A 26,319-nucleotide genomic window follows, 5' to 3' on the forward strand; every position below is an offset into this window, starting at 1 on the left:
TGCAATCATTTAGCTTTTGACATTGGCCAAGTTACTTAATGCTCTGAAACTCTGATTTTCTTTTACAAAATTGGTATAATACATTTTCCTACTTCACAAATTTCTTGTGTGTGTGATAATCAAATGGATTAATCCATGTGAAGCGCTAACCACAGTCCCTGTCACAGAGCATGCAGTTGATAAATGTTAGCTATTATTATTATATATCATTGTGGAATACAGAACGGATGCAGTGATGATATGCTTTCAATGTGTAAAACCGTCACTGCTCCAAAGATGAAAAGAAACAAAAGTAAAGTACTTGTAGATGGAAGTTAATCTATAATTTCTAGTTTTTAGCAATATATGTGTGTGGGAGTTCCTATTATGTGCTAGGCACTCTGTTAGGCAGGTAGACATTGGGATACAAAGAGGAATTACAATTCAGTTTGGCGGGGAGAGAGAAAGCATTGAATATACTAAAATACTGTGATCAAGATATGAAAAAGATATTATAGAAGCATTCTTTTATAAGAATGACTAGAGATAACACTGGCATTGGAGGCAATTTTTCTGAGAGGATCTCTGAAGACTGAAACAGTTGTTTGTACACACTTCTGTAGGAATATATGGAATATTAGAGCAGAGAGAAGTCAAAGGATTCCAAACAATGTGATCATATTTGCAAAGACCTTGATATGTGTCAGAACATAGCATTTTGACCACTGTAAGGAATTAACCACTAGATTCATGGTAGAATTTTTAAAAATGTGAGAACCAGATAAATTATTTTACTTCCAATAAAACATTTCTGGTAAATCATCTGTATATTGCAGAGAAAGTTCTTTTCTATGACATAAAATGCCTGTTTACACCCTGTAATTTTGGGCATTACATCACTTTAGAACACTCCATTTTACTGGTGTAGATCTAGATTTTCTGATGAATCTTAATGGAGTATATTATATAGTAAATAGTTTATTACTTCCCAAATGTCATGTCAGTAGGCCTTTATTATGAAATTATATTAAATTTTGTAAACTTCAACATAGCATTCTTTAAACAGGATGAAACTTAGTAAAGTGTGGCTTACTACTTAACCATGCATACTATTTGCAAGATTTTGATTGAAATCATGTCATATTAAACATATTTTTTTTTCTTGGATGACTTATCCTGGCTAGAGTTAGAATAGGGCTTATTGATGTAAATATAATTGATTGGACTCCAAATTGTAGATAGATCCAAGTAAAAAGTGCTGTCCTATTATCCGCCTTCTACACAATGTACAGCTGCATCCGTACTAGTGATGATGTTGCTCTCTTCCATTTTCTCTCAAGTGCACACATTATTGAAAAAAAATTACTTTAAGATTTTATGGCATTTCTTATGGGTAACTGATCCTTTATAGGTAGCCTTTCTCCATTGTAGTAAACATGTGTTGATCAATATCCTTTACTATTAAAATGGTTACTCCATGACAAAATAAATACTGATTTCACAAAGAAAAATAACACAAAATGCAAAACAGAATCATTTTGTTGGAGTCTAATAGGGCCATATTTTCTTTTTTCCCAATTAGGAGATTTCTGCAACAAAATTTCTTCAGAAGCAACAAATTCTTCTAAGGTTAATAAATATTTCTCAGCATGTGTGCAGGGAATTCTGAGACAATGACTAACATTAATAAAAAAATAATCAATTATTCATGATGGGAAGGAATAACTACTGGGCAACTTAAGTATTAAAAAGTCATTCTGATCTAAGGTAAATTTAATGGAATGAAAATCCAATACTTGGTTTATTTGACTGATGAAAATCAAAGGAAGTAGCCAATGCTACAAATTAGGGAGAATTTTCATACTGAAGGTGTGGCAAACCAACAAATACATTGTGTTCATGTACATTAGTTACCTATCAAATAACATCTGTGAAGTCTCTTTCCTAAGTAAATTTCGCATTTTTTCCCCAGACTGAAGCCACAAATGAACAGAAAGTTCACATTAACCTTAAGCACTGCTTTAAAATATAAATAGAGCCAGAAAGAAATCAGTGAAGCATGTTTCAACTTTCTTTTCCTATTGCAATTTTATGAACCTCTGGCTTCTCATTTATTTTTATCTTGTTGTCTTCTGTGTATCTATCCAAACCACTTCAAATATTTTTATTTTCCACTTAGGGTTAAAATATCAAGATATAGTGTTATATATGTTTGAAGCTTTAGTAAAAATATCAATTCAATAAATACTTATTTTGCATTTAAAATAACTTAGGTTTGCAAAATAAATAAATAAAAGAAGGAAATATATGAGATAAGCCCCACACCTACCCCACAGATAATTTCTACATAGAGATCAATTCTCAAACTTGTCTCAGGATGGTGAAGCCTAAGGAGAACACAGAGGTTCTACTGAAAGGAGAAGACAGACAGTGGAGTTCAAGGATACTGTTGGCAGGTGGCACTTACAGACAATGCATCAGAAGGAGGGAACTGTATGAGACTGGGGTTCCCCAAGGATCTTTGAGCAAGCACTGCTTTCCTTATTTTCAGGGTGAAACTTTGCAAGGCCAAACAGAAAGCAGCTGCTACAGAATGAAGCAGGCACATGGAGCTGCACACTTTGACACTGTGATCCATGTAAGAGAGACTTCGATAATAACTCAACATTCTTTTGAGACAAGAGACTGGTCACATCTTAAAACCAACGACCACATCACATGGTAAGGACTTCTCTAAACCTGACCCCCAAAACAAAGACTAATTTGAAGCCTCAAAATGGTCAAGAAAAGCTGCCATAGATTAACTCCTTTTTAGAACAAAAGTAAACTTTTTAAAGAAAGACAACATAGTTCAAATCCAGGTATTAGAAATAACAAAGAACTTGGTGCTACAGTTCAGAGGTAGAGCATTTGATTATAGAAATAGTAAAGGGCTTGAAAAAACTATCATAAATGTATTTAAGGACTTAATAGTAGCAGATGGTACTAAAAAATAAAGATGAGGACTCATAGGGGAAAAATAAAAGTGATACAAAGAGCCAAATGAAGAAGTCTGTAAGTCAAATGTACAGGGAAATGAAATGAAAATTTTATTGGATGTGTTTATTAGGAGATTGGATACTGAAGAAAAAAAAAACAGTGAACATGAACAATTTAGCAATAGAAACTATTCAAATGGAAACTCAAAGGGAAAAACAAGTCATAAAATGCTAGAATTTTCATGAGTTATAGAAAAATATCAGGGATTATGAGAAAGTTTCTAGTGCTATAGTAAGTATCAGGAATCTTTACAGAGACAATGGGGCTAAAAATTGAAGAAGTAGTGGTTTTAAATTTAACATTCATTCAAAATGCAATGATGCATATTACAACATTTAAAGCAAACACTAAAAGTATAATAATTATAATGAAAAAAATTTAAAAATGGTGGAAGCAAGTGATATCTTTAAAAAGCAGGTAAAATTTTTCCATATCCTTGAGAACCAAGAAGTGAGTTGTTGGGTCACATGGTAGTTCATTTTCAATTTTTAAAAAATGTTTATTTCTGAGAGAGTAAGGATGTGCACATGCGCATGGGGCGAGGGACAGAGAGAGAGGGAGAGAGAGAATCCAAGCTGGCTCCATGCTTTAATCCCAGAGCAAACACAGTGCTTGATCCCATGAACTGTGAGATAGTGACCTGAGCCAAAATCAAGAGTCAGATGCTTGACCCACTGACCCGCCCAGTGCCCCAATATGGTACTTCTATTTTTAATTTTTAAAGGAATATCCATCCTGCTTCTCATAGTGACTATGCCAGTTTTACATTCCTGGCAACAATATACAAGAGTTGTTTTTTTTCTCCACATCCTTGACAGTACTTGCTATCTTTTGTCTTTTTGATAATAGTTACCTAAGGTATGAGGTAATATATCATTGTGGTTTTGATTTATATTTTCCTGATGATTAGTGATGTTGAGCACTTTTTCATGTACCTGTTCCCTATTTGTATGTCTTCTTTGGAAAAAAATGTCTATTCAAGGCCTTACCCATTTTTTATTGGGTTATTTGCTTTTTTGCTATTGAGTTATAGGAGTTTCTTATGTATTTTGGATATTAACCTCTTATCAGATTTATGGTTTGAAAATGTTTTCTCCCATTCCATTTACTGTCTTTTCATTCTGTTGATTATTTCCTTTGCTGTACAGAAGATTTTTGATTTGAGGTAGTCTCGCCTGTATATTTTTGCTTTTCTTGCCCGTGCTTTTGATGCCATGTCCAAAAAATCATTGCCAATACTAAAATGAAGAAGTTTTACCCTATGTTCCCTTCCAGGAATTTTATAGTTTCAGGTCTTTATTTAGGTTCTATATCATTTTTTACTTGATTTTTGTGTAGTAGGTAAGATAAAGGTCCCATTTCATTCTTTTGCAAGTAGGTATTCAGTTTTCCCAACACAATTTGTTAAAGGCACTATCATTTCTGCATTGTATATTCTTGGCCCCCTTGTTGAAGATCAGTTGACTGTTTATGTGTGGCTTTATTTATGGGCTCTCTATTGTGTTCTATTGATCTAAATGTCTGCAGGTACCATAGTGTCATGATAACTATAGCTTTGGAATATATTTTGAAATCAGGAAGTATGATGCCTGCAGCTTTGTTCTTCTTTGTATAATAATGGTTCTATAATAATTTAAAATTTTTTTTCTATTTCTGTGAAAAAATGCCATTAGGATTTTGATAGGGATAGCATGTGTTCCCCCATCTTAAAAAAAAAAAAAAGTTAAGCTGAAAAGTAAAAGATGGAAAAGAGAAAATGCACTTTTAAAAAAACACCTAAAACAATCTGAAAATAAATATAAAAATGGTGTATGTAAACACAAATATATCACTATTTACATTTACAAATGAACTACATAATCCAGTAAAGGGAAGTAATTATCATACTTAAAGGAGATTTAAAAAAGAGTACAATTGTATGCCAACTACAGGAAACACAGCACACACACACACACACACACACTCACAGATAGGTTGAAAGTAAAAGAAAGGAAAATACACCATGAAATCTTAATCAAAGGAAGATTTTTGTGGCTCTTTTTAATTTAAGAAACAATAGGTTTCGCCACAAGGTAGAAATAGTAACATTTCATAATGATAAATGAGCCATTTGAACAGGAAGACATAAAAATCATGAACGCATATGTGCCCAATTAGAGAGCCTCAATATACATGAAGCAAAATCAGACAGTACTACAAAGAAAAAGAGCCAAACCCGCAATCGTATTTATCATTCATCTCTGGATTTTACCATTCATCCCTGGGAAATTGAAATAAAATACAAAACCTAAGAAGGATGCTATCTGAATGACACTATCCATCATTTTGACTTAATTTTCATGTTCAAAACACTATACCCAAAACTATTATTTATAAAGTTTGTAAATTGAACATGATGTTTCACCAAGATAATTCACAAACTGGACCATAAAACAAATCTCAATGAAATTGAAAATATTGAAATATTACAGAGCACTTTTTTTACCATGACAAAAATGATTAGGAATCAATACAAATATGTATAAGCTACAATGTTTATATTTACAATAAAGTTACAATAAATATGTGTGTGTGTGTGTATCTTTTGTATTTGTATTTGTATATCTTTTTGTATATATAATTATTTGTATATCTTTTATGTATATATAAATTCCCTTTCCTTTGAAACTCCCTTCCAAAATGTGTCACTTTTGTATAAATATATATAGGAAGGATATATTTTTTATAATTAAAGCCGACATATGCCTGGTAGAAATAAGGAGCCTAATTTTGATATACAATTCACCTGTGAACAACACAGGCATGAACAGCATGGGTCCACTTATGCACAGATGTTTTTTAACAAATACACTATGGTACCGTAAAGGTATTTTTCCTTCCTTATGATTTGAATAACAATTCATTTTCTCTAGCTTACATTATTGTAAAAATATAGTATATAACTCATATTATACAAAATATGTGTTAACTAAGTGTGTTGTCAGAAAGGCTTCTGGTCAACAGTAGGCTATTACCAGTTAAGTTTTGGGAGAGTCAAAAGTTATACCCACATTTTAACTATGTGGAGGGTCAGCACCCCTAGCCCTCACATTGTTCAAGGGTTATCTGTAACAAAATATAGGTTTTAAACACATATTTAATTTTTTAAAATGCCGTCATATATGGACAGTTCCAGTGTTAATAAGTAGGCTTCAATGCTTCAGCCAGTGGTTTTCAGACAGAACTCTGGACCAGACACAGCACTTCACCTGGGGACCGATTAGAAATGCAAATACTTGGTACCGATCCTAGAAATACTGGATTAGAAACTCAGGGTTTAGACCTAGCACATGGTATCTTATCCAGCTCTCCAGATGACTGTGGTACACACATAAGTTTGAAAAACGTTGGTTTTAAGGCATCTCAGTTATGTCCTGTCAGAGTCACATGCTCAAAGTTGTCATGGGTGGTAAAAGGTGATTTTGCCACATTACCATTTCCTAAGCAATCTTTTAAAAAGACAAATGAAGGGGCGCCTGGGTGGCGCAGTCGGTTAAGCGTCCGACTTCAGCTCAGGTCACGATCTCACGGTCCGTGAGTTCGAGCCCCGCGTCGGGCTCTGGGCTGATGGCTCGGAGCCTGGAGCCTGTTTCCGATTCTGTGTCTCCCTCTCTCTCTGCCCCTCCCCCGTTCATGCTCTGTCTCTCTCTGTCCCAAAAATAAATAAAAAATGTTGAAAAAAAAATTAAAAAAAAAAAAAAGACAAATGAAAAGGCAAATTCAAATATATACACCTCTCCAAACACATCAAGTTGTTTACATTAAATATGTACGGTTTTTTGATTGTCAGTCATACCTCAATAAAGTAGTCTCTTATTTTTATTTATTTATTTTAAGCCAACAAACAAATAAAACAAAGACAGTTACTGTTGAAACTGTCTCACATTTCCAGTTTGGTAATCTTAAGTAACCAAAGTGCAATAGACATTAGCTTCTCAGAAAAATCCTCCAAAAATTTGAATTGTTCAGAAATCAAAAATACAATTTGAAAAACACTTCAAGTCTGCATCCCTATGGAGCTACTTGATCATTTGCTTAAAATTTAAAAACCAAATAATTCCACTAACGTATTAATTTCTCAAACAGTGCCTTTGGTGGTGTTTGAACATTTTTGAACATTTGACTCAACTGAATAGTTAATTCAGTCTGGATCTTCAAACCAGTTTTATAGAAGCATCTTGGCATATGACACAGCAGCTATGAGAGGAAGAATGCCAGCATTTTCAAATGCCCTCATTAAAATCCTAAGCTTTTTGAATTACTCTTTTTTTCTTTTTGTTTCACAAATTTATGAAGTTTAATTCAAACTCCGAATTTCTGAAGTACAAACATCCATACTAATTAAAATTCAGTCACAATAGACAAGCTTAATTGGGACCAAAAAGCTCCTGAGAAAATTACAGTAGTTTATTTCAAGTCTGAGTGTTTCAAGGACTTCTTTGTTATGCCAAGATCCAGTTATGAAGATTTCTCTTGTCCTTTCACAATTTCCTCACAACAAATTTTACTTTCTACGTAGTTTCATAAATGAGTAACTGGAATACCACATCTAGTTCTCAAAGCTTAGTAACGATGAGCAAAATTGCTTTCGTTTATGTTGTGCTATGTAGATGGTACAATAGAAATAAAAGAAAGCCATGTGTTAATTATAATCATAGTGTAAGGATCATCTTACACATATAGGGATATTAGAGACAAAGGTTTTTGACAGTTTTATCCTGTCAGCACAGTTGTTGTAGTACTTTTACAATATTCACTATAAACTAACTTGGCAATCATGCCTCTTTCATGTGTAAATTGGCAATCAGTTGAGACTAAAATCAAAATTATAGATTTTAAATTGTTTGTAAGTTTCTAATTTTACTACAAATTAGGAGCATGAAAATCTGAACCCTTTAAAATAATGATACTTATCTATATGCCAATTTTTTATGATGGCTAGGTCATAATAATAAATACCCCAACATGATAAATATCCCAAACATGGTAGACATTTATTTCTTAGTTGTGTAACAGTCCCGTGTGGTTTTCCTGATTAGTATGTAGCTCTCCTTTATGGTGTGAGTCAAAAGTCCAAGTCTTTTAAATCATTTGACTCTCTCATCCTCCAGGTCTAGCAGGAATCCAGCTAGAATAAAGAGAGACAGTCTGGGAAGGAAAATACTTACTAAGCTTTGTCTTGAAATAGAAACCATCATTTATTGTAACACTTTCTAGAAGGCAGTCATATGGGTCTATATAAATCAAGGGAGGTTGGGAAATGTAGAATAGGTGTATGCTGAAGAAGAAAAAAAATGAGGTTTTGGTAAACTAGTAGCAGCCTTTGCTGCATTCATTTATAAATAATTTGATATTAATACCTTTCAATAGCTTAATTTATAGAGGCAAACTAAAATGGTACTATCATAGTTCAAATTTCACCCACAGCAAAAGTATCTGAATGATTTAAGTGATGACAAAAGATAAAAAGTTAAAAGAAATTTTACAAAAACATACCGAAATCATAAACCTAAATCATAGGTTTGTGTGTCTATGTTTCTGTATGTATTAACACATGATGTCCATGATACTTAGCTGTGGTGGATAAGGAAAAATATTGCTATGTATCTGTACTTGAATGTAATTTGGATATTGTCTTTAATAAGATATGGCTATCTGCTTCCACTGTTTCAATTATCAGTAAAATACAGACACAAAGTATATTCAAAAGAAGCATAAGTTTGAAACATTCCAAATATGCAACCTTGGTTAAGCTGCTTACTAAATTTGTGGCTTACTAATTGTGTGACTTTGGGCAAGTTTTTAATCCCTTTCAGATCGAGTCTCAGTTTTAAAAGGGCAAACTTTCTGCTTTGAAGATTTTGAGGATTACATGAAATAATGCATGACAACTATCTGACTCACAGAAGGCAATCCATACATAGTAACTACTATTTTTATGCCTCTCAAATCTTCAGTCCTATCTCTCTCTTTTGAACTTGTGGTCTATTTTCCAACTTCTTACTAGATACTTCTATTCTTTTTAAGTTTATTTATTTATTTATTTATTTATTTGGAGAGAGAGAGAGAAAGAGAGAGAGAGACAGAGAGAGAGAGACAGAGAGAGAATGCAAATGGGGGAAGGGCAGAGAGAGGGAGGGAGAGAGAAATCCCAAGCAGGCTCTTGCTGTCAGTGAAGAGCCCAACGCAGCGCTCAGTCTCACCAATCGAGAGATCATGACCTGAGTCAAAATCGAGAGTTTAACCTCTTAACCAACTGAGCCACCCAGGAGCCCCCTATTTTTATTTTCCTACTTTATTTCCCCACAAGCTAAAAGCATTGCTGTCTACTAACTTTCATCCAGATCCAGGGGAACATATTTAGGATGCATCTCCACCTCTATCATATTGTCCCTAGTACAGCCTCCTTTTATCTCATGTATAATATTGAGTAACAAAATAGTGTCTGTCCTTGCTCTATTGTTCCTACTTTTCTTTAAGAAAAACCCTATTTTCTTTTTTTAATTTTTTTACTGTTTATTTTTAAGAGAGAGAGAGAGAGAGCATGAGTGGGGGAGGGAAAGAGAGAGGGGGAGACACAGAATCTAGAGCAGATTCCAGTCTCTGAGCTGTCAGCACAGAGCCCGACACAGGGCTGGAACTCATGAACCATGAGATTATGACCTGAGCCAAAATCGGACACTCAACCAACTAAGCTACCCAGACACCCCCCAAAAAAGCTATTTTCTAATCCTTCAAGGTCATCTTGCAGCATAAGTGAATTCTCAAATCTTTACCATGATTTTTAAGACCCTTCATAAATGTACCCTATCAAAACCTTTTCAACTTTATTTCCTGTCATTCCTTTCCCCTGACCTATACATGTTATCTTTTTTTTCCTATCCATGTTATCTTAAACTCTAGCTACACATTTGCCTGAAAAAAAATTCTTCTCTTTTTTAAAAAAGTTTATTTATGTATTCTGAGAGAGACAGAGAGAGCAAGCACTATTGGGGGAGGGGCAGAGAAAGAGGGAGAGAGAAAATCCAAGCAGGGTCCACCTTATCAGAGCAAAGCTCGATGTGGGGCTCGAACTCCTAAACCACATGAATTGAGCCGAGATCAAGAGTCAGACACTTAACTGACTGAGCCACCTGGGTGCCCCCAAACCATTCTTTGCTTTAGTCTGTGCATCCATCCATCCTGAAACATCTGCTTAGAATGCATTTCCTTAGTTTCTCTGTCTTCCTATGTTATGTAACTACTCTAAGGCTCCTTTAAGACTAAGTTTAATTTTAATTCAGCAGCTTAATTTTTTGGGACACCTCATGCATATATATTCCTTCTAGAAAAGGTCAGAATTAGCCCCCATACTTGAGAATAACTTTTAAAAAAATATCTTTAACATTTATTTACTTTTGAGAGACAGAGCATAAACAGGGGAGAGGCAGAGAGAGAAGACACAGAATCCGAAGCAGGCTCCAGGCTCTGAGCTGTCAGCACAGGGCCCAACGCAGGGCTCGAGCCCACAAACTGTGAAATCATGAACAGACTGAACCACCCAGGCACCCTGAGAATAACTTTCAGGTAAAGGGCATGTTATCTCTTCCTTTTACTTCCAACTACTATTTTCAAATGCTTTCAATTCAGTCTCTCACAAGACAGATCACACATTAGACTAAGTGTAGGCATCTCTCTAATAAAGCCTTTGCTAAATGAGAGAAAGTCCCAGGTTGGAGCCCATATTTAGCATTATGAGTCAACCAGATCTGGGACTTTGGTTATCATGCTATTAAACTTTTACTATTAAATAGACCAAAACACCCTATTAGCTTTTGAAGTTTGCATTTCCCAGTGTGAACAATCTCTCTCTCTCTCTCTCTCTCTCTCTCTCTCTCTCTCTCGTGTGTGTGTGTGTCCTAGAGTTGCTGAAAGGTTTTTTCCTATTCTTTCATTGGTACCTTGTAATATCTCTGAGATGATTTTCTTTTTTTTCGGTTGTTTTTCTTTTGTTCAGTTTGTTCTTATATCTTTTTTTTTTTACTTGTACATTACAGTCAGTTGTTGTTTTTTTTTTTTAATTTTTTTTAACGTTTATTCATTTTTGAGAGATAGAGAGACAGAGCATGAGTGGGGAAGGGGCAGAGAGAGGGAGACACAGAATCCAAAGCAGGCTCCAGGCTCTGAGCTGTCAGCACAGAGTCCGACACAGGGCTTGAACTCACGAACTATGAGATCATAACCTGAGCCGAAGTCAGACGTTCAACCGACTGAGCCACCCAGGTGCCCCTACAGTCAGGAGTTTTTATATCAAATTAGGTGAGTTTCTTTCATATATCTAGTTTCATATTTAATTTTATTCATTAAAGGCAGAAAGGATGTGTCATTTACCTCTCTTTGACAGGTCCTCTCCATCCCTGTCCCCTGCCAGCAGGAAGTTCTATTTTTTCATATGTAAAATTATTGGCTGGCACTTTTTAAATTCTTACAGTAGTTTTGCATGAATATAAATTGTTTTTTATTGTTCATAAAAAGTTTTGCAGGCTTTTTTATGCCAGCAGTTGGGTATTGGGTAGAGTGAGGTGAGGAGTTGGGATGGTGAATTTATTTTCTTTAAGAGCCTTCCATTTTGGAGTTGCAGTGAAGTTCAGCTCTTTGATAAATGGTACTTGTGTGTGTGTGTGTGTGTGTGTGTGTGCTGGTGGGTGGGGGGCTGGTCATTGTGCCTTCTGCTTGTGATTCAGTGATACTGTCTTGTTTTCAAAGGTTTATGAACTTGAACAGCATGATTACTTCTCCCTTTTCACCACCAAACCCCTCTCTTTTTCCTCCTTGTTTCTGGATGTGCTTCTGTATATTGTTTCCTCTGGAGTTGTGTACTTTTCACACCCTTTCTTTTTGATGCACCAGATCAGATCCATTCTCAGCGTCCTTACCTAGGGCAGGATACTGCCTCTGGGGGTAGTTTTATTTACATTTCACCACTCTTAGGGGTTCCTTTATACAACCTTCTCTTTTGTAGACTTCTTAAAATTTGCTGCTCTTCATAAATGGGCTCCACACTTGCGTCTGCTATTTTCAAGTATTGGTTTCCCCAGTTACATGTAAATTGAATTTTAGTGTTCTCTGTTTTTTGATTATCTTGTAGGATGTGTGAAGCAGTTTGATATAAAGTTGTCAACATTTTCTTACACATACATACAAGTCTTGAGCCAATGTATCTTTAAGTAGTTGAAAGTCAATAGAATTAAATATATGACCCTGACCAAATATTTTTAATTAATCGGTCCCATAATAAAAGACACCTCAGTGAAGACTGGGAAGAAATACAAAGAGTAAAATCTATTCTGGGAGTAAAGATAAGAACTTAGATTGTTGTAAATAAATTCTTAGTGGTTATTCAGGGAGGTAAAGATTTCATATGAGGAAATTATAGTAAATCTGAGAGCAATGAAAAAAGAACGGAACAGCTCATTTTTAATGATACATTTATTCACTTAATACTACAAAGAAATCATTATTTTGTCCTTTTAAAGTATATATTTTTAAAAATTACATACAATATAACAAAGGTTGTCATTTACAGATTTTCAATTACTTTAAGCCATAAATTTAGTTACTTGGAGGTTAACAATTCTACCTTGAATTGTATTCTTGTCTCTTAAATTAAAAAGGTAACACATTTTATATTATATGCATCTAAGAAGTGCTATAATGATTCCTCTTATTTTTCTTTTCTCCTTCTATCCTTTTCTTCTTTCTCCCCCAAATCTTTAATTTTTGAATCATATTTGCATCTCTCCCACTGAAAACACAAAAACCAATTATTTTAGAAATGGGAAAAATGATTTTGCATTAATATGGGGTTGCTACTAAAGGCATTCTCATAATCTTTGTTTTTATACTTATCCTGTCTGAAAGGAAAAAAAGTGGATTTAGTAAACATAAAAACCTGGAAAATATAGCTTATTGAATGTGACTATTACCTAGATATACTGATTATGTGCTTAATTTACACTTCAAGGAGCATATTAAGGACCATGATTTTGGAAAGCTTGCTCTTTAGGAGTTCTATACTTAAAGATTCAGCAAGCTCCATAGAAACATAACATCTATCTTTCCATTCTACATTAAAACCAAGAAATTGAGAAAAAACAGAAATTGAAGGTCATCTTTTTATATTTCAAACAATAGTTTGAAATTCACTTTACCAAGTATCAGAAGTGCTTATATTTCACAACAATGTGCTTTGCACAATCATTGCAGGAGAGATGTATTTGTTCATATTTTCAATTGGCAGACTGTATTTAACAAACATTGATTGAGTGCAAATCACTGGACCAGGTGACAGAAGTGTATGTATGTGTTGGTGGGAGTGATGATAAGTATATAACTAATAGAGAAAAAGTAAAATGTCTTTTTCCATTTAGCAGGGGGGAAAAAGACAAATAACACAGAATGTGATGTCATTGGTTGGGCAGTTTGCCAGTGTCTGGATAGATTGGATGATTTTTATATCAACATTCCATTAGTTTTATGGAAATTGTTGTTCTTAAGATGTTTTTCTAAGCAATGAGCATGATTAGACAATTAATTATAGTGGTGTAAAAACTTCAATTCTTCTAAAGAAATATTAATTAAATCTCTAATCCCAAGAAATTTTCTTCTGATCAAATTAGAAAACAAAACAAAACAAGACCAAAGAAAGCCATGCTATGTCTGAGCAGGAGTATGAAGAAACAATTTTTTACATATTTTAGTGATGCATAACAAATTTGGGAAGGCTCCAAAAAATTTGTGATGTATTGTAAGGAAGAAAAATATTTTTATAATCTAAGTTATAATGCTCATCATTATATGGATATCTGCATCTGTCAAGAGACAATATCTTAATATATAGAAAAACCTATATGCATAAAATGCGACTTTTGATGTCCAAAAAATTTTTCAGTAATTTAAGGTGTACTCAATGCTATATGATGCAGACATTTAAAAATGAATTTAAGTATCAGTCCTATCATAGGAAATATATAAATTGACATAGGAAAATATGGGAACCATACCAAATGCTACCATTGGCAAAAAAAGCTTTATGAGTCTTGTTTATAAAATTTCTGTACTTTCTATATTTCAAAATTGTGATCATATTACAGATGAGGTTGAAATTTCAATTTTTTTTTCAACTCTGGGAGCATAGCCTTGGGTATGATCAACATTGGCTCCCACCATTGCACCACGTACATTTCCATGTGAACAGTCACATTTCCTTGTGAATATGTTTTCATTGTGAACATCCGTGTGGGAATAGAGGTGCCGACCATCCCAGTCACCATTGCACGTTTTCCCTGTGAACCTCTCATGTGTGGTTCTTTTGCAGATTAGCCTGGTCATTCTGATAATTTTCTATTGCTTCTTTATTTCTATAAATGCTTTAAACATGGCAGTTATATAATCACAACATAATTTCATTGTCAAAATTTCTTGGGAGTATTGAAGATTCAGTTTCTAATTTTTTTTACTCGGGTGACTTTTCTCTGCAGTTGTTTTACAACGGTTTTATGTTTGGGTCCTTTTTTTGACTCATATAAATTTTTTTTTGACTCATATAAATTACTGAAGGACTTGAGCAAAGGATCTTTTTCTTCAAAAGTTTTGCTTTACTTCTGTAAGACACTACTTGCTATCAATCTAGAATGGCTTTTTGCATGAATAATTGGTGTGCTGCTACTAAATACTAGGGGAGTCTTATTTTCCTCTTCTTCCTTCCTTCCTCTATCCTGTCTTCCTTTACTCTCTACTTTTTTCCTTTCTTCATTGTCTTTCTTTCTTTTTACTTTCTTTTATCATCAATATATTTAGTTGCTGTGTTTTTTGTTTTTGTTTTTGTTTTGCTTGCAGTTGATTTTCTTTGCCTAACCCATGTTCTCCATGAAATTCTAGCTTTAGCTGGAGGACATATTTCCAAGCGCATATGTTGTACAGGTCTAGTGCCTTGCCTTCTGAATCCTGGCCAGCTTTTCACACACAAAGCTCTGTATTCTCCATATCACCATGCGCACTTAACATACCCTGGGCTTTAGTGCTAGCTTTTCACTGTGGGATCATCCATACTCCTTTTCACCTTGTGATTTATCAAAAATACCTGTGAATGCAAATTGATTTTACTTATGTTTATTATATTCCCCATCGAAACCTTTATTTCTACTGAAGGTTTTCAGACTTTCTAATCTGCCATTTTGTAGGAAGTGGGATCCAAAGTTTTCATTAATATATAACTTTTGCATTGCTTGACTTTCTCAAGGAAGTATATTTTTGTATTCTGAGAAAGTATTGTCTTCTATTTTTTTAGGTTTATTTATTAATTTTGAAAGAGAGAGAGAGAGAGAGAGAGGCAGAGAATCCCATGCAGGCTCTACACTGTCAGTGCAGAGCCTAAGGAGGGGCTCAGACTCACAAACCATGAGATCATGGCCAGAGCCAAAGTCAGATGCTTACTAACTGAGCCACCCAGGTGCTCTTGAAAAAATGGTATCTTCTACGTACTAATCTATAGAATAAAATACACATTTTCTAATGTGACATACAGGTTTTTGTTGTTGTTTTCATTATAAATACTATATTTTTTAGAAGAGTTTAATATTCATAATTTACCTTATACCTCCTGCTTCCCAGGTTACTTAGGCTCTGGTACTACCCAACAGGTCAGACTCCGGTTAACTAGTTTCTCCTGAGGGCAGACCTTGTTAAACACCGAGAGCTCTTTTGTATTTCAAAATGGTTCCTTTTCTCCTCTACATACAGGAAGCAGGGGGTACTTTTCTATCTGGTTGAGCTCCTGGAGGTCAATCTCACAGTACTGTGGGAGTCTTCTTAAGACTGTGTCCCCCTGGAGTTTTCAACTCTGAGTTGTCCTCACTGTCCTCCTCTAGCAGGAGGACAGTTACAGCTCTGGTTTTCTCCTGTGCTGGTTCCTGCAGTGGTTTCCACTCCTGAGTCTGCTCTGGTAAGATGAAACCCCCGGATTCTCCTGTCTGTTTCTCCAATCTTGGGGGCAGCAGTTTGCCCTATATCTTCCCATATAAAGCTTTTCAAGCAGTGGCCCATGACTGATTATCCTTTCTTATCTCCCTCACTTTAAATTCTCCCCATTCCCCTTTCATCCTGAATGTCAGCAATATTGGACTACAATTTATTTTAAAATGCCCTAAGTGCTTTCGGAACACAGCTTGAAAATGACCCCTTCATAATATCTTTTCTGAATTGTTAAGATGCTGAGGCAACATATTCTGAGTTCTATGGGGAAATTTTTATTTTTCATTAATTATTTTTGGAAGAGCACAGTAACTTATATTATTCATTATATTATGCGTTTACCTAGTCATTAAAATAGTGTCTTCCTATCTGTATTTATGTATAGCTATGTACCTTTATATCTTTGTATATTTGGGAAGTTAGATTTATAGAAAGACAACAGCACCAAGAAAGTCAGGATAGTTGTATGAGCAGCAACTGAAGATAATCTTGTTAGTGCAATTGAATATTATATTTAACTTGGAGATTTACTGGAGTCCTGCATAAGGCAGAAAATAATAAATAGAAAAATTCCTGTTAGCTTCTTATAGTTAATCCTATAAGTCTTTTTAGAGGAAAAAATTGGACTAATACTAGTATTAAGAGGAACGTATCATATGAATCCTTTTCTCAGGGTCATTGTATCTGACAATAGACTACATCCTTAACAGTGAAGCTAAAGCTATTTTTTTTTTTTTATTGAGGTAAAGTTGGGATGTATAAGTTTCAGGTGTACAACATGATTCAGTATTTTTAAATTATTATTTTTTTAATGTTTATTTATTTTTGAGAGAGAGAGAGAGAGCATGAGCAGGAGAGGGGCAGAGAGAGAGGGTGACACAGAATCTGAAGCAGGCTCTAGGTTCTGATCTGTCACCACAGAGACCAACATGGGGCTTGAACCCATGAACTGTAAGATTACCTGAGCCAAAGTCAGATGCTTACCTGACTGAGCCACCCAGGCACCCCCACATCATTCAATATTTGTATACCCTGAAAATCATCACCAATAAGTGTAGTTACCATCTAGCATCAAAGTTATAAAAACATTTTTCTTGTGGGAAGAAGAGCTTTTAAGATTTACTCTCTTAGCTAGTTTTAAATATGTAATATAATATTATTGACCATAGTCACCAGGCTGTACATTACATCCCCATGACTTATTTATTTTATAATCGAAAGTCTATACCTCTTGATCCCCTTGACTCATTTTGCAAAAGCACCCCAAACCCCTCACCCCAGCCCCAGCAACCACCACTCTGTTCTCTGCATCTTTGAATATGATTTTGGTTTTGTCTTATTAGTTTGTTTTGTTTTTTAGAGTCCACATATAAGTGAAATCATATGGTACTTGTCTTTCTCTGCCTGACATATTTCCTTAGCATAATATCCTCAAGGTCCATGTGTGTTCACAAATGGCAAGATTTCATTCTTTTTGCGGCTGAGTAGTATTCCACTGTATATATTTACCACATCTTCTTTATCCATTCATCTATCAGAGGACACTTAGGTTGTTTCCGTGTCTTGGATATTATAAATAATGTTGCAATGAGCATAAGAGTGCATATATCTTTTCAAATTAGTGTTTTTGTTTTCTTTGGATAAATACTCAGAAGTGGAATTGCTAGATCATATGACAGTTCTCCTGTAAATGTTTTTCAGGAACCTCCATACTGTTTTCCACAGTGACTGCAACAATTTATATTCCACTAACACTGTATGAGCTTTCCATTTTCTCCACATCCTTGCCCATACTTGTTATTTCTTTTCTTTTTGATAATAGCCATTTTAACAGCTGTGAGGTGATATCTCATTGTGGTTTTGATTAGCATTTCCCTAATGATTAGTGATGTTGAGCATCTTTTCACTTGCCTGTTGGCCATCTGTATGTCTTCTTTGAAAAACTATCTTTCAGATCCTCTGCTCAATTTTCATTTGGATTGTTTGTATTTTGCTGGTGACTTACATGAGTTCTTTGTGTATTTGGGATATTAGCCCCTTATCAGATACATGATTGGGCTTCAGATAAGCTCCTTTCTGGAGGGTACCCGTGAGCAATAGTGAAACCAAGGGAGACAACAAAGATGACAGCCTTCATCTGTGTTCTCTGAGAACACCTCCATAGCCTCTAGATGCTCCAAAGAGTAAATAGGCCTTTTTTTTCCAGAAAGACTAGGGATATGTTTCAGTCTGCAAGCTATGCAGTGCCCTGGGGATAGTAGCCTGCCAAGAACAGTCTCTCTGTTTCAGTCCCTTAGGACCCAGAAATGCACCCCCAACCTGACCACCAGAGCCATGTGATCAATAGGTGTCCCCTGTTGTGGACTGCAAGCATCTGCCAAAGCAGTGGGAGAACACAGGGCCAGGATGCACCAGCTGACTTTAGTGAGGAAGCGAAGATATTTCTATTTTAAATGTGCAGCAATTAAAAAAAAATTCTATATCAGATCATGATAGGTTTGGATTTTTTAGAAGAGTTTTAAACTTTCTCTAGAAAACAGGTATGTCCTTGGTAATCAAATTTAAACTATAAAGAAAATAGCTTAAAACCTACAACAATGAATTTTTACCAACGTCCACTGACTACCAAATATAATCTTGAAAATGGAGCTTTTGGCGGGGACTCAAAAGCAGTTAGCTCAACATCATGTCCCCTGGCAAATGAGCCATGTATGGTTTCTAGTCCAAACAAGAAGATAGAAAAGCTGTCATTCTATTTTTTGAATTGAAGAAATTGATTGTATTTCACTTCAGATTGCCAACCATGTGATAGAGTTTGTCTATAGAAGTAGCTTACACAGGGGTCAAATTTCATTTTATCAGTCAGTTTTGCATTGTACAGAAGGCTGAGATAAACAATTTATCCCCAGAGTTCTGTCCCATGACTCATGGGAAATATTTCTGAATAGATAAATTATATTATCAATTGTCAGCTGATATTATCAACTGACTTCTTAATCATCAAGATTATCATTATGATGACTCCTGATTTTCTACACAGTGGTGGATGTGCACACGTTTGTGAATAAATCCTATATCCCCTTTAAAAATAGACTGCACAATAATTGAATGAGTGAGACCAACACGTTATTTGTTAGTACCTCTGTAATTTTAAATAAATGTTGTCTTATATAAGAACATCAACTTGAGAAATATGAGGAGCTGTGTCTGGTAAGTGATATTATAGCTCTTAAATTAAGCTGGTTTCTTAAAGTAAGAAAACATTTGTGTAATCCCCAAGTTTCCTGTACTGTGTGAATTAAATTGTGTCCTGGATTTTTTGTAGGTTTTTAAATTTATTTTGAGAGAGAGAGAGAGAGAGAGCAAGAACAGGAACAGAGGAGGGGAAGAGAGAGAGGGAGAGAGAGAATCCCAACCAGGCTTGATGCTCAGTGCAGAGCCCGACATGGGGCTCTATCCCATGACCATGAGGTCATGACCTGAGCCCAAATTAAGAGTCAGATGCTTAATCAACTGAGTCACATAGTCACCCCTGTGTCCTAGAAATTTTTATGTATTCCATTATTTTCAGAATTTCATCTTATTTTTGGTTTTATTATGGTTGTGTTTTTCTTCTAATTTTTATTGACTAGGCATTCTTACTTGCTAGATTCAGACTGAAGATTTTTTTTCCTTCTGACTTGATCAAACTTCAAAATCTATAAATTATTCTAATTGAAGAAGACCTCAAATCAACTTTCAAAGAACCAAAAAACTAAATAAAACAGTTTTCACTAAACTTTTTTATTTTAACAAATGTGTGTTACTTGCCCTTTTTTCTCATGATAGAAATTGCAAGAATTGCAGTGTGTTTTTCCCCATGCCAAACAAAGTATTGTTAGTCATATGGTTGTGAAGCCATAATATAGATCCAAATCCACAACAACAAATAAATAGTAAATATTATTGCTTTATAATGCAACATGTAAGCTTTGAATATACAGAGTCTCCCTGGCATCTGATAGTAAGAGATAATAGATGTGTCAAGTATATAGCCTTCTGGAATGTAGGAATGGCTGATGAAGAGGGCAGTTGAATGAAGATAGAAACAAACCTTCTTCAGGGGCGCCTGGGTGGCGCAGTCGGTTAAGCGTCCGACTTCAGCCAGGTCACGATCTCGCGGTCCGTGAGTTCGAGCCCCGCATCAGGCTCTGGGCTGATGGCTCGGAGCCTGGAGCCTGTTTCCGATTCTGTGTCTCCCTCTCTCTCTGCCCCTCCCCCGTTCATGCTCTGTCTCTGTCTGTCCCAAAAATAAATAAAAAACATTAAAAAAAAAATTTAAAAAAAAAGAAACAAACCTTCTTCAGTGAATTATTTTTTCAAAAAATGTTAAGTGTTCTGTGTTTTTCTTTTTCTTTCAATCATTACCAGCACAAGTGAATTTTCATATGTTAACAGCACTTACATTCATTTTATGTACCCCAACTGGAACAGAGATGGGCCACTTAATCAGTGCTATCAGAGGCATACAAATGTCTTCATTTTTGGAGACTGTGTGTTTAAAACTGTCTCTAGTGCATAGCTGCTTCCTTTATTTCTATCAGTGTTCTTTTTACTAAGAAAATATGTTGAATTATTCAACATCTGAAAAATCAAAAGCAATTTGCTTCATGATTTGAGCTAACTATCAATTGAGCTTTTCTAAGTCAGTAAACCAATGAAAATAATTTCATCACTTGGGATAATTTAGAACCAGTAAAAAAAAAAAAAAAAAAAAAAAAAAACCAGTACAAATTATCAACAGCAACAGAACACCTAATTTCTAATATGACACTATTTTATAGTCAAAAGAAACCATGCGTTCTCTATCCTACAAATTCAAAGTTTCAGGGAAAGAAATAACTTACAAGGATCCAATCAATATGGAAGGGTATATACAACATTTATTACTAAATTTTTAAAATGTGGTGACTCTCATCTGAATATTATACTTAATTATAATACTTAACATTTTACATGGTAATTAAAAAATTAGTCATAATGTTTTTTTGCAAAAACCTATTGATATCAACTGTACAAAGAATTCTCAAATATAAGTTAACTCTAAAAACTTATGTTAGTCTTCATCCAAGAATTCATGAACATTTCATAAACTGCTGGAAGGAATTTCAATATGATCAAGATCAAAGTATTTGATAAAGCTTAAAAGTCCCTTGAGCTGACTGATACATGCACTTTAATATATGAACTGATTCATTTGCAATGCTTTAATACAGTTTTTTAATAAATGAAATTAAAACGTATGTCAATTGTGAAGTGATGCTGATTGGCAACTCTTGTGCTTGATTAGATAGCTGTAGGGCATTCGAACTGAATCGCTAGATTTCAGTCTCCCTGCTTTGCAAGTCATTACATGCAGACTTGAATAATGTTGATCATAGTGCTATTCCTATATCATATTTAAAATAAATATTTTAAGAAAAAGTCCTTTCACTTCCTTTGAATTTTTTTTCAAAATTCTTATTAATTGCTGATTAATGTTTAATATACTCCTAAATCACATCTTGTACTGAAGGGAAAAAAACAAAATTATTTTTTCTGGCCCATATTAAAGTTTTATATGAAAGAAATATATTGTGTTTTTTGTATTTCCAAATGCCCTAGCCTTTAAATTCATTTGATTCAGATATTTTATTTACAAACATTTTTATTCTCAAATTGTTTACCAGTGCAATTTTTCACTTTTATTTATCTATTGTAAACATGCTTTGATAATTAGTGTTTTTATGAATACCTTACAAAATATTTTATTTAAAAGGCATGGCATAGCTCATGCCAATTAAACCTTTTAGAATTGGGTCATTCTGAGGTTATTCAATATTTCAAGTAACTCAAATGTAATAGTTTAATGAACCTCCTTATTATCTTCAAAGGCTTAAAAACCAATATAGCTTTAAAATATGTAATCTGCTCTGAGCAAGACTGCATGTAATTTTCCTTAAAATTACATTTTTTAATGGATTTAGGTAGCAGAATACATTGCTTAATGGCTGGCTTCAGTAGGGTATTCCAAAGAGTCTTAAAAATCTGGACATTTATTATAATTATTTATTTATGAATTGCTGAGTGTATTCTTTGGTTAACATTACATTAATTGAATCTATGTTTTGTAGTGGTTTTAGAGCTTAGTAATACTGCATTGTATGTCTCATTGATCTCCCTTATAAATATTAAAGCAAATGAACTCTTTCCAGTTTGTTAACATAAATAATGTATCTCTGCAGCCTGGAAACTTACTGGAAATTTCTTGCATTTTAAGTAAGGCATTTCTAAACTTGAATACTCAGAGAAAGACAGAGGCCCATTTTCTGATTCAATGTCTTAACCCAATAAATAACCACTAATGAACTTAGTAACTTTGAAAAAATGAAAATAATGAGTTTTTTTACTTACATGTCTACTTTTATCACAACAATTTGAACTTTAATTTGCATATGCAATTTTAATATCAGTTTTAGAAAGGGCATAACAGAAATTCATTGACTTTAGACTACTCCTATTGCATATGTGGCTAATGAACATTCAGAAATTCTAATTTGGTGACTTTGAGGAAACACAGAAGTATTCATCAATATGCATAGCAGTCCATTAAATTAACCTTGTGAAGATAACAGGATGCTAATGTGCTCAGTGGCAAAATGAGCAAGCATTCTTTCAATCTGAATTATAAAAGCCAAAGGTCATACTATAAGGCAGGTTTCCCTTGATAAATTTCTGGTTGAAAGGTAGTGTGATGTATATAATCCCAATCATTCCTTAGATAAAATGTCCCAATGGTAAAGAACTTTGAATCCTAGTATTATATGACCTTTAGTAAACAATTTAAATGTTCCAGATTTGTCTTTTGGAAAATGGAACACATTTAATGTCTCCTTAGATCTTCTTAGGATTCTGAAGAATTCTAATTTTAGACACTGGAAGCTCATTCAAGATGAGGCAATTAGAAATAAAGTAAAATTAAAGAAAAAAACAACAATGAAGGAAGTAAAGCTGTTAAGAAAAGAAGAGAGATTAGTGAAATGAAACATTGGAAAAGGTAAATGACAAGGGAAGAAACACACTTCCCCCTTTGTGAAGAAGCAATCCAAAGCAAGCAGACCTGTATGAGGTGTTTGCTGGGACTCCACGGCCCAGAGGCAGCAGCACAAAGGACGAGGTCTGAAGCACACTGGTCACCACCGCCTCTGTCAGAAACATCACAAAATTGAACACTTGAAGTCGGGATAGAAAGCCAGAGGGAAAAAAATATGCTGGTTATGTATATATGTGACAAAGCCAAACAAATAACTATCCTTCTTAACCATTCAGAAAAAAAAAAAAAAAAACCCACATCCCAAAAAGGTAAAAGATAAAAATTGAATTTCACATTATACATAAATTGACCCTATATATTTAAAGTATAGTTGATGTTATACTTTATGTAGAATGCTACCTCCATTTTATTTCACTAAACCAAACTGAAATAGCCACCACCCACACCATGACTTCATGAGGTTGAATTTTGAATGCTCTATTTCCTTGTAAAATCAGACTTTTTAATGATGTCTTCATCTCCAACTTTTATTCTAACAGATCCATTTACATTACTTCCTAAATGTGATTAGATTCTCTAGAATTTGGAAGAATTTAAGTTCATAATTACATATTAGATAAATTGAAGGATGTTGACTAAGCATCTTTAAAAATTTTTTTTAAGTTTATTATATTTATTTGGAGAGAACAGGGAGAGAGAGCAAGAGAGCAGGGGAGTGGCAGAGAGAGGGAGAGAGAGAATCCTGTCAGTGTGGAGCCCTACCCCCAGGTCTCGAACTCACTAACCCTGAAATCATGACCTGAGCTGAAACCAAGAGTCGACGCTTAACCAATGAGCCACCCAGGTGCCCTTAAATATCTTTGTAAAAAATAAAAACATGATGGAACTAAGTATGTGTAAGTTGCTTAGTTGAACCAGGTAAATGTCTCTTCCTCAGTAGTAAAATCACCTTTCATTAGAATGAGTTTATATTTGGATAACCCCCATAAGATCTTTCATGTTGATAGGGTAAAAATTCAGGGAAATATTACTACAATAAAAATGCAAGATATCACTTTTGAAAATTTCTGTAAGTCAGACACTAGTTTTTGTTTGTTTCTTTATTTTCCATACATTTATAACCTGTTTTTTGTTTGTTTTGTTTTAAGACTGTCAATGTGACCTAGTCCAACAATAGATGTAGCTACTCTGGGAAAGTGTCTATAATTCGGGCATTTAACTGGGTAAGGTAACTTCAGTTAGGATTCCTTGAAAGTCAGATTTATGTATATGGTAGATAAATTGATGTTTATTGCTTAACTATCTTATACTGATTGATTTTTGATACATAATATCTCTAGGAAGATAATCCCAACAAACTGTAATCTTTAAGGTACTATAACTTTATTTATGCCAGTAGTAAAACTATTTACTTTATGGAGAAATATTATAATATCAGAAACAAACCATAATTATCAGACATGATGAACATGGTAGGATGATGTACAAAATTTTTAGAAAGAAGAAAGCATAGAATCTTTATACTTGAATTAGCACTTTCTTTCCAAAACCTTTTTGCCTTATGCCTACTTCTCAAATCTTCTTATATAGCTTCTGCTCCATGTTAATTTAGCTACCCTGTGCTCATTTGCATCTTTTACTTTTCAAGCACAGATTTAAATCTATATCTATATATCGCATATGAAAGTACTTAAGTCTAAGATGGGAAGAGGTTAAAACCTTGACTTTTACAAGTCAAGCGATCCAATTTTGACTCAGGAAGCAATGAAGACTCTTAAAATATTTGATTTTTTTTAAAAGACATCTTCAATAAATATTCAGTTGTAATCAGCCACCCTTCTAATTTGTTAAGTCAGAAAACCATTACAGTTTCCCCTTTAAAGTCATTCTTTTTTTTCACATATTTACCTAATTACCATTTACAAAGCACATAACATTCTTATAAGTCTGATTCACATTTGAAAGAGATGAAGTGGTTATAACTTCACAATAAAAATCAGTCCTGATAATTACAGTATTCAGCCTGGATACATGGGTATTCATGCATAGCTGGTGAATAATTGTGGACATTTCGAGAGTTTATAGAATTTACAAAGACTTACTAATGCAAAAAAAAAAAATCAGGAAATAGGAAGCCACGCTATTTGAATGATGTTATCTGCATAATCTTTCAAATTCATATCGTTTCTGAACAAGCATCACAACTTTGAGGATATATGTATGCTTTAGTTTATCTTCCTTCAGGCACAGACTGTACATCAAAGCAAGAAAAGAATTGATAATCATTCACATTCTGTTCAGTCAGTAAAGAGCTTTACCAAATGATACGTAGGGAAAAAAAGATTGAATTCTTATATAAAATGAGCAGTCATTAACAACAACAGTATTAAACAATTCATCAATATTTATGACTCTTCTCCGTATAGTTTGATTAATAGTCTTTAAGAAACCTCATTATTTAAATGATTTGTGAAGGGTGAGGTTATTTTAAAGTCAATAATTTTTTTCTCAAATGTATATAAACTCTCAGGCTGGAAGCTACATAGTTTGTGGCAAATATAAAAACATTGCTGGGAATGCTCAAGTCAATGAAACATTTATTAAGTTCTGGGTATATTTGAGTCATTGCTTTAGGCCAGGGTGGGGTTGGGAGGAAGTGGAAGCATGCAGAATCTGAAAGAAGGGGCAACATAGTCCCCACAAAGAGAAATGTGAAACACGTTTTTAAAAAAGTAGGATATGCCGACAAAAAAGAAAATAAAGAAGCAAAGCAACATGTAAAATTTCTGAAGTTCAGATGTAACTGTAAAGTGCTACAAGCACCTATTATTTTAGAGTACTACTATTCTGAGAAACCTGTAAATTGTGTTGAAGGACAGGTAAATTATAGCCTATAACAAAGGACCGGGTACTACCATAGGAGAGATGAACCAAGATGTTAATTGTCTCTATTATGACTTCCTATAACTTTGCAATATGTATCAGGGATTTTGAAATGTCAAGTCAAAATTTAACTGCCTAAACAAATAATTTTAAGAAGACAGAATTGTGAAATATTGCAATGTAAAAGATGGTTCTATGTTAGTAAAACAAACTGCAAAACTATGCATTATACAAATCTATTTTCTTCTTTGAGAAGTGTGGTACGTAAAATAGTGACCAAATGCCTATGATTTCAC

General features: G+C 34.2%; 1 long non-coding RNA gene across 3 annotated transcripts in view; it reads right to left on the reverse strand.

The window, feature by feature from the left end:
- The window catches only part of LOC131483779 (uncharacterized), an 85,506-nt gene that overhangs the window by 35,753 nt on the left and 23,434 nt on the right, over nt 1-26,319 (reverse strand). For 2 of the 3 annotated variants that reach the window (XR_009247926.1, XR_009247921.1), the window contains exon 3: nt 23,207-23,291. This is a non-coding gene — a long non-coding RNA (uncharacterized LOC131483779). Of the gene's footprint in view, nt 1-20,968; nt 23,098-23,206; nt 23,292-26,319 lie in introns of those variants that run through there. The other variant, XR_009247919.1, reaches the window with a different exon arrangement.

This window comes from Neofelis nebulosa, chromosome 1 (assembly GCF_028018385.1).
Source record: "Neofelis nebulosa isolate mNeoNeb1 chromosome 1, mNeoNeb1.pri, whole genome shotgun sequence".
NCBI classification, from domain to species: domain Eukaryota; kingdom Metazoa; phylum Chordata; class Mammalia; order Carnivora; family Felidae; genus Neofelis; species Neofelis nebulosa.